Source organism: Mytilus edulis, chromosome 12, assembly GCF_963676685.1.
Source record: "Mytilus edulis chromosome 12, xbMytEdul2.2, whole genome shotgun sequence".
NCBI classification, from domain to species: domain Eukaryota; kingdom Metazoa; phylum Mollusca; class Bivalvia; order Mytilida; family Mytilidae; genus Mytilus; species Mytilus edulis.
The window spans coordinates 19,043,884-19,053,102 of NC_092355.1; positions in this window are offsets into that span (position 1 = coordinate 19,043,884).

The following is a 9,219-nucleotide window of genomic DNA, read 5'->3' on the forward strand; positions in this document are numbered from 1 at the left end:
AACAACTTTTAAAAGGCTACCAAAATGAAAATGAAAATCAAACCACAATCAGAAATATTACGGCGTGACTTATGTTCAAAACAATACGCCAAATCACATATTTATACAGTATCCTGATTTGGGACATGCACACCGACAATATCGCAAATTTGGCATATTTGCTCGCACCGAATCTTCACTATCCTTTACCAGTGGTGGAGCATCACAACATAAGAACAAACTAAAAGAATCAGATCAAAGGGCTCATTAGATTTATCCAAACATAAAAACAAATAACGAAAACATTTAGTGTTAAAAGGTAAAGGTTTTGCTTTATTCTTAATTTCATGATTTAAAGTCATATAAAACTGTAAATAGGTATGAACAATTACATAATGGCTTGCTAAGCGAATATTGAATTAGTTTATTTAAACACCTTTTTTTGTAAAATGAAAGGTTTTTTTTCTTTAAAAATAGTATTAGCCTTTACTACCCCTGACGAGATATTAATTGTCGTATTACGCATCTGTTGCTGTTTGTTGAATTGGTTCCGTTCATGTTATAAAATTCGTATGCATGCATATTCAACACACCATTTTAGTTTGCTTAAAATAACAAATGTCTAAGTAAGCTATTCGAAATATCAAAAAGAAACAAGAATGTATGTTCATCAATCACACTAGCTTTGTTCCGCTTTTGAATAACTGAAGTACTGGCCGGCATAGTTATACGGTTCAGCATTTGATTATTTAAGGAAAGACTGTTATATTTTTTCTGTCTATGAAGAAATAACATAAAAAATGTGATGCACATTGCATAACGCGCGTAGCGGAGTTATTTAACAGTGTGTACCACATTTTGTTATGTTATTTCGAATAGACAGAACAAATATTACTGTCATTTCTTATAATTTAATTTGAAATTCTATTTTGAACCGTAGAAAACCATGACAAAACGTTGATGATGTCTACTAAAATATGTCTATGGGCTGATAATAAAATAACGTCAGCCAATGAGGAGACGCATTACATCCAAAATTAAATTATTGATTGATATATACACCCATGTATAAATTTACTGACGGAGTGTAATATTGATAGGTGTAAATATTTAGATATTCTATTTTATCATATAAGAAGCAAACATTTAACACTTCAAAACATTTGCACGAACAATTGGACTACGAAAAGCTTTCAATAAAAACTAAGCGTTCCTTAACTAATATATGGGTAGTTTAACACTTGCTACTGAAATAATATTTTGCATAATTACAGTTTTAAGACACTTTTTTGTCTATACATTATATTGTTTTTGTTTCATTCGAAATTAAAATAAACCACAAATGCAGTATTGTAATGATATATAAGTTTGAAATGATATACACAAAGTCAATTATGACAATAAAATAAAGATCAAGAACCAACCGTTAATTCGAACTTTGAAATTATTTCAACCTTTCATGACAATACGTTTATAAACATAAGCAGGATTGATAGGTATTAATAGAAAATATAGTAGAAAATATACAGATAAAAACATGCCAAAACAACCTGTCACAAATAAGAGGAATATTGTCAGTGTTAAAGAATTTCGTTCAAAATGATTTGCCTAACGCTCAAAATGAAATCAAATCAATATATATTGCTATTAATACCTATCAATCCTGCTTATGTTTATAAACGTATTGTCATGAAAGGTTGAAATAATTTCAAAGTTCGAATTAACGGTTGGTTCTTGATCTTTATTTTATTGTCATAATTGACTTTGTGTATATCATTTCAAACTTATATATCATTACAATACTGCATTTGTGGTTTATTTTAATTTCGAATGAAACAAAAACAATATAATGTATAGACAAAAACGGTCTTAAAACTGTAATTATGCAAAATATTATTTCAGTAGCAAGTGTTAAACTACCCATATATTAGTTAAGGAACGCTTAGTTTTTATTGAAAGCTTTTCGTAGTCCAATTGTTCGTGCAAATGTTTTGAAGTGTTAAATGTTTGCTTCTTATATGATAAAATAGAATATCTAAATATTTACACATATCAATATTACACTTCGTCAGTAAATTTATACATGGGTGTATATATCAATCAATAATTTAATTTTGGATGTAATGCGTCTCCTCATTGGCTGACGTTATTTTATTATCAGCCCATAGACATATTTTAGTAGACATCATCAACGTTTTGTCATGGTTTTCTACGGTTCAAAATAGAATTTCAAATTAAATTATAAGAAATGACAGTAATATTTGTTCTGTCTATTCGAAATAACATAACAAAATGTGGTACACACTGTTAAATAACTCCGCTACGCGCGTTATGCAATGTGCATCACATTTTTTATGTTATTTCTTCATAGACAGAAAAAATATAACAGTCTTTCCTTAAATAATCAAATGCTGAACCGTATAACTATGCCGGCCAGTACTTCAGTTATTCAAAAGCGGAACAAAGCTAGTGTGATTGATGAACATACATTCTTGTTTCTTTTTGATATTTCGAATAGCTTACTTAGACATTTGTTATTTTAAGCAAACTAAAATGGTGTGTTGAATATGCATGCATACGAATTTTATAACATGAACGGAACCAATTCAACAAACAGCAACAGATGCGTAATACGACAATTAATATCTCGTCAGGGGTAGTAAAGGCTAATACTATTTTTAAAGAAAAAAACCCTTTCATTTTACAAAAAAAGGTGTTTAAATAAACTAATTCAATATTCGCTTAGCAAGCCATTATGTAATTGTTCATACCTATTTACAGTTTTATATGACTTTAAATCATGAAATTAAGAATAAAGCAAAACCTTTACCTTTTAACACTAAATGTTTTCGTTATTTGTTTTTATGTTTGGATAAATCTAATGAGCCCTTTGATCTGATTCTTTTAGTTTGTTCTTATGTTGTGATGCTCCACCACTGGTAAAGGATAGTGAAGATTCGGTGCGAGCAAATATGCCAAATTTGCGATATTGTCGGTGTGCATGTCCCAAATCAGGATACTGTATAAATATGTGATTTGGCGTATTGTTTTGAACATAAGTCACGCCGTAATATTTCTGATTGTGGATTGATTTTCATTTTCATTTTGGTAGCCTTTTAAAAGTTGTTAATCGGAATGAATTTTGCTCATTCTCCTCACGATGACATGAAGTTGTTTACTTTTGTGTCAATTGTTCGAATTTTTTTTTTATTTTGTTATTGCCAATCATACCACATCGTATTTTTTTCAAGTTGCAGTTCACAAATAAAGATCATAAAAAAGATCAAGAAGATATGCTATACACATACATCTTTTTTTAAGTGGTAGATTAAGAACACATTTTTTAAATATATATTTTTATTATATATGTGTCATAAATTAAAATAAACAGAATAACAGAATTATACCAATATTAAAATATTAATTCAAACATTTTCAAGTCCAACGAAGACGTTCATTGAGAAAATGATTATCAAATGTACATTAATTTGATTTTTTTTTAACAAATGCATATATTTGAGAACTAACACATGTTTAAGAGTTATTTATAGTTATAACACACCGATATGTTTATTTTAACAATTGCTGCTGGTTCAAAACATAGTAGCGTATGTCATCGAAACAGTTCTTGCGTATACCTGTGTACCTGTGCCGCAAAATTTCATAGAAATTAATTAATGGCATACTTGCAAAACAAATCAAAATTAGTGTCGATAACCCATGCAGTACATATCGGCCGGAAAGGTTGATAATTTCGTATATTTGATTATGTGTATTTTATCTCAACACGCTGTCAAATTTCAATTAAAAAAAAGAAATACTCCCAAATTATACCCCCGAAAAAATAAATGTCCAAATAATTTGCATTCACTTCAATTGATATATAATCTATATAGTGATAACTAGCCTAACAAGAAATTGATTTTATTTCATCATTGTTGTTATTATATTATTTCAAGTATTGTTCATTGTTTAAATGCATTGGAATTAACTGCACGAGATGACTATATCAATTATTGATAATTTGGTTTAGCATACGTTCTCTATGGAATACCTTGGTATTTGTGTAATGTAGACTTGCATCTATCACACTGTTACTTCTCAGGCTTACATGGTGTTTCTCAGAGAAATAGATACACGCCCATGCATATGCATGTATGTGCCTTTGTGTATTAAACTCAGATGTCAAAATATGCACGGATAAGAACAAAATGTGTACTTCTTTGCATCAAAAGAACTATAATTATTGTTTTAGCAAAAAAAGATAATATAGAAAAACATATATATTTGGAGTATGAACATAACAAAAAGCATAACCGCTAATATGAAAACAATCCATCAGGGTCGACACATTCATGCTTTCAAGCGATTGCGGACGTAATTAGCCAACGATTAGAACTGTTAAAAATCAAATGAAGCGCTAAACATATGACTAGGGAAGTAATGTTATATAAATTAAATTATCAGGTTCAACATGTTAAGAACGATATATGTAATATCACAAAGAACAGACCATGCATAAAAAGCTAGAAAATTACTAATTAGGGCTTATTTAAGGACCATGGCTATTTTATGTGACAAATTTTCTACAGATGGCAGAGGGCTACGTCATCAAAGTTTGATGTCTAACAAAGTTGGATATGAAGTAACGTCATTGCAAAATATGTTGTACGAAGAATAAAATCTCCCAAATTCAAGATTTACCAAATACTTGTATGCTGCACATTTGTAAAATCTATATGTAAAATATATTTTGAGATACATGATATACGCGTTTTTTGTTGTTGTTGCTGTTGTTTCATTATTTGCAAAATGATTGATATAAACTAGTAAACATGGTGGTTTTGTCTTCAGTAACTTTAAACTTACAGTTTATTAGACAGTAAATTGGAGCCAGCGAAAATAATTCCTTTATTAGAATTAGTTAATTTAATAAATAATTCATTCAAACCATTTACTCGTTTAATTTTTTTTGTCTTTAGATTAAATTTGTTTAAACAGGGGGTGAACTAGAAAATGGCCTGGACCAGTGTAAAAATCTCAAACAAACGTATGTATTTCATGTATGACTATGTAGCAGTAGTATTCAGATATAAACGTCTCGGTTATCTTGTGTTGGCATGTGCACTCGTACAAGTACACAATTTATTTAATTTACAAACGATACGAGGTTGCTTGAACGTCACTGATGAGTCTTATGTAGACGAAACGCGCGTCTGGCGTAATGAATTATAATTCTGGTACTTTTGTTAACTATTTGGTACATGAATAGGGTTGTATAGACAAACTTTACATATAAGTATACTCTAAATTATTCATAAAAATTAGTATTAAGAAAAAAGTACAAAAGTAAAGCTGAAAATAAGAAAAAAAGTTTTCTTGATCTTGAATAGTCTTGGAATCTTTAATTCAGTGATCGATATTCACACATATAGGTACATTCGACGCTAACAATAGGATTCCTAAATTGGTAGTTAGTCCTTCTAACCATGACAATATAGTTAGAAGATCCACTTGGTTGACCTGGTTGCCACCTCAAAAACTCCATTGCAGATCCATCGTTGTACATCCATTGTCCTTGTATCTTTTTACCTTGTATACATATTCCAGTATTATACACTCCTCCGATGTCAGCTAAAATAGATATTTACCTGTATTTATAAATTAGAGAAGGAAACCCTACAGGAAGTATTGTATAAAACATGCAGGAATAATTTTAGTTCATGCATGTAAAAATAAGTGTTCCAAGATTTCTTAACAGTGGAGGCATCAATGTTATATATGCCAAGCTTCGATTTTGAAGGGAAGGAATTGTGTTTCGTTTTATACTTAATTAGAGTATACTAATTTCCGATTGCTAATATATTAATGATATTGTCCGGAAGAAGTTTGAATTATAATTAATCAAAAGAGGATTCCGAAAGAATTGTATCAAAGTCGGAAACGAATGGTTCACATAGTATTATTCGAAAAATATTTGATGATGCTAAATATTTAACGTCCAATTTTGACCAAGTGACTTTAGTTAAGATCTTTTGTTTTTATTTATGGGTGAATAATCCAACAATTAAAACAGAGTCCTTGTATATCCCCGGTCGCCGTGACCTTTGAACCACTGATTTAAAACTTCAATGGCATCAAGAAAATAGTAAAAAAAATACTCATTCTTGTAATTGTTCTCAGCTGAAAATATCTTAATGATGGTATTTTAGTACTAATGATCATCTTCAAGACATTTAAGCATCCAGGGAACATTGTATGAGGCACTGAAAGGATGTATACCTCTGAGACGCCAAAAATGTCTAGAATTAAACTTTTTTTCTTAACCTGATTTTTGGGTTTATATGACTGTAAAAAAATAATTGTTGAAGTAAAAATCGTATGGTGGTGCGCTTCTTTTTTTTCTACGGCCCTTTGAAGGTACCCAATTTTGATAATTTTTCTTCAATTTTTTACCCATTTTTGGGCTATTTTCGTGAACAAAAATCCCATTACTTAAAAACTACATATTTGAAATACACAATTCTTTCACAAAATTAAGTTTGATTATAATGTTAATTATCAAATTCATTGGGGGTTTTTCCACTTGTATCACATGTTTTGGAAATAATTCCGGAACGAGATTTCAATGAAACTGAATGAGGCTGAAACGTCAGAAGAATACATCCTTCAGCGTTTGATTGCGAATTATTGAAACCGAATCATTTTTGAAATCTTATGATTATGTTGTATAAAGAAATATGTTTTCATTTTTATTTCCATCAATATCAAAAGAAACAGCCATTCCAATCTCCGGTGCACAGATCATATCCGTTCCGTTCAATACTTCGTTTTACTTCACTCAATATGACCTCTATCACACCTTTCAAGGGGGTTAGACCATGTATGGCAGACGTCATATTAAGTGCAGTATTGCAAAGCATGTATAGAACGGATATGAATTCTTCGCCGGAGATTGCAAATTTTCATAAAAGCAAAGAAAAAAGAAAATATAATGATTTTTAACTTTTACATCTTGAGTATTATTAACCCCTAGCTTTCAATTATTCATGTATGAGCGTTTCTGATGAAGAAAATTTCAGAATAGCTCAACTTTGAGCATTCCTGATGAAGAAAAGTTTAAAATAGCGCTTTACGCTTTACAATAACGTGTAGTTTTCGTAATTGTTAAATTCATTCTCAATTGTATTTTTTTTATTACCTGTCACAAGCTTGATATATTCGTGTCTTTCATTGGAATCGATACGCATCAGCTCACTTCCTGGGCATACGGAATCTTCATAAACAATGGACACTTGGGTTGGTGGTTCCAATGTATAACACAAGTCCAGTTCTCTGTAGTAGAAGAAGTTGATCAAACAGCGACCATAACCTGGCAAAATATTAATTAACAGTATTTATCCTATTATGAAACAAAATACTGAGAGTTGAAATAGTTCAGTAGTTAAGATACGTTTAATAAAGAAGAATAAAAGAATATGGGCGTTTTTCAATAAAAACGTATTTTCTTGTCCCAGCCACTTTTAAAAAAAATGTGTTTGATCTTTGTAAGTAATTTTTTGTGCAGTCAGTACATTAAATTAGATTTAACATTTTTAAGCAAAGACACAGTTTATTTTTAGAGGGATTGATAATTTATTAACTCCTGAATGGTCCAAAACAACCAACATGGCATGTCCCTAGACCGCCTTTTCAACATTCATACTCTAAAATATCGTAAAAAAATGAAGAAATAAATGTTATTTTTACTTTACCTACGTTCTTTAATAATTCAAAAGTATGTTCAGAGCCAACATATTTTAATAAACAGCTTTCAATATAGGATTTTTTATTTCAGAAGGTATGTCCCTCACAAAATGTCCACTACGAAACGAAGTCATTAAAATTTGCCAATAAACAGTTTTATAAAATCAATGTAATTATTGTTTGCAAGAGATATAAGCATTAGGGTCTTACAAAAGAAGTGATGCTTTTATAACAGCAATTAAACTGTTGGTAAGAAAAATTGAGCACAGCAAATGGACCAGAGTGATACTGTATTTTTGTTAATGTCCACTACGAAACGGGTCAAATCTCCTTCAGTATCTGGTTTTAAAACTATGAAAAAAATATCAGTGTTCAGCTTAATAAATGCTTTGATGAATACAACCAGTCTTGTAACTATTGCAATAAAGCTATTGTGAGGGAGGAATACAACATACGAATACGTCCCCTAAGAAACGGTCCCCTACGAAACAAGTATGGGAGAAAAACGTTTCGTAGCGGACACTACCAGTACCATGCAGTCTTTTTCTAATCTTTTTTCAATTATATTCGTGCAAAAAAATAACAAGGGTTAGTTTCATGTAATTTTTATTATGTTTTTATTAACATAAAATAGGGTTGATGTCAACTACGAAACTTTTTGTCCACTACGAAACGGTTTTGTCCACTACGACACGGTTGTGTCCACTACGGAACATGAGTTGTACCTTCATATGTGAAGTACTGTCTTATCTTTATCGATAAAAGGGTTTTCCAATTCAGAAAGAATGTGATTTTTCTAGTATTTAAAGTAAACAAACTGGAATGTCTATAGGAAATATTTAAAATTGCAAAAAATATGTGTGTTTAGAAGAAGTTTTGTAGGGGACAAAAGCCCCCTACGAAACAGTACAAAAATTATGAAAATAATATCATTTTAAAGAATATTTAAGATTGCACTTTTTGTGTACAAACAGGTCTATAATAGAGGTATTCAAAATAACTCTGAAAATTAAATTTTAGACAAGTTGATTTTCCATATTTTGTAGGTCTGAAAGTTACGTTTTTATTGAAAAACGCCCATATGCTGGATTTTCTTCCACGAAAAAAAACCCCATAAATAGCGTCTGTTTCAAAGTGTTAATTTGCTGAAGGTCATAACAATTTTAAGATGTCAAAAAATTATTAACGGACATCAAAATAATTTTTTTAATCAAGTGTCATTAAAAATAGAATGAATTTTAACCTACTGACTAAATTAAAAACAACTATTATACCTCAGGTATCATTCTCTATATAGAATATGTACACCATATTTTGACTATTTCTTCAAATTGTAGGCGTTGAACTATTGGACTGGTCAATAGTTGCCAACTATTGGACCTCGATGAAACTTTTTGACCACAAGCATCATCAAATTTCGCGGAATTTACAATGCATCTACGAGATTGGAGGATTTGAAAACACCAGAGTTGTAACGACGTCGCATTTTACCTA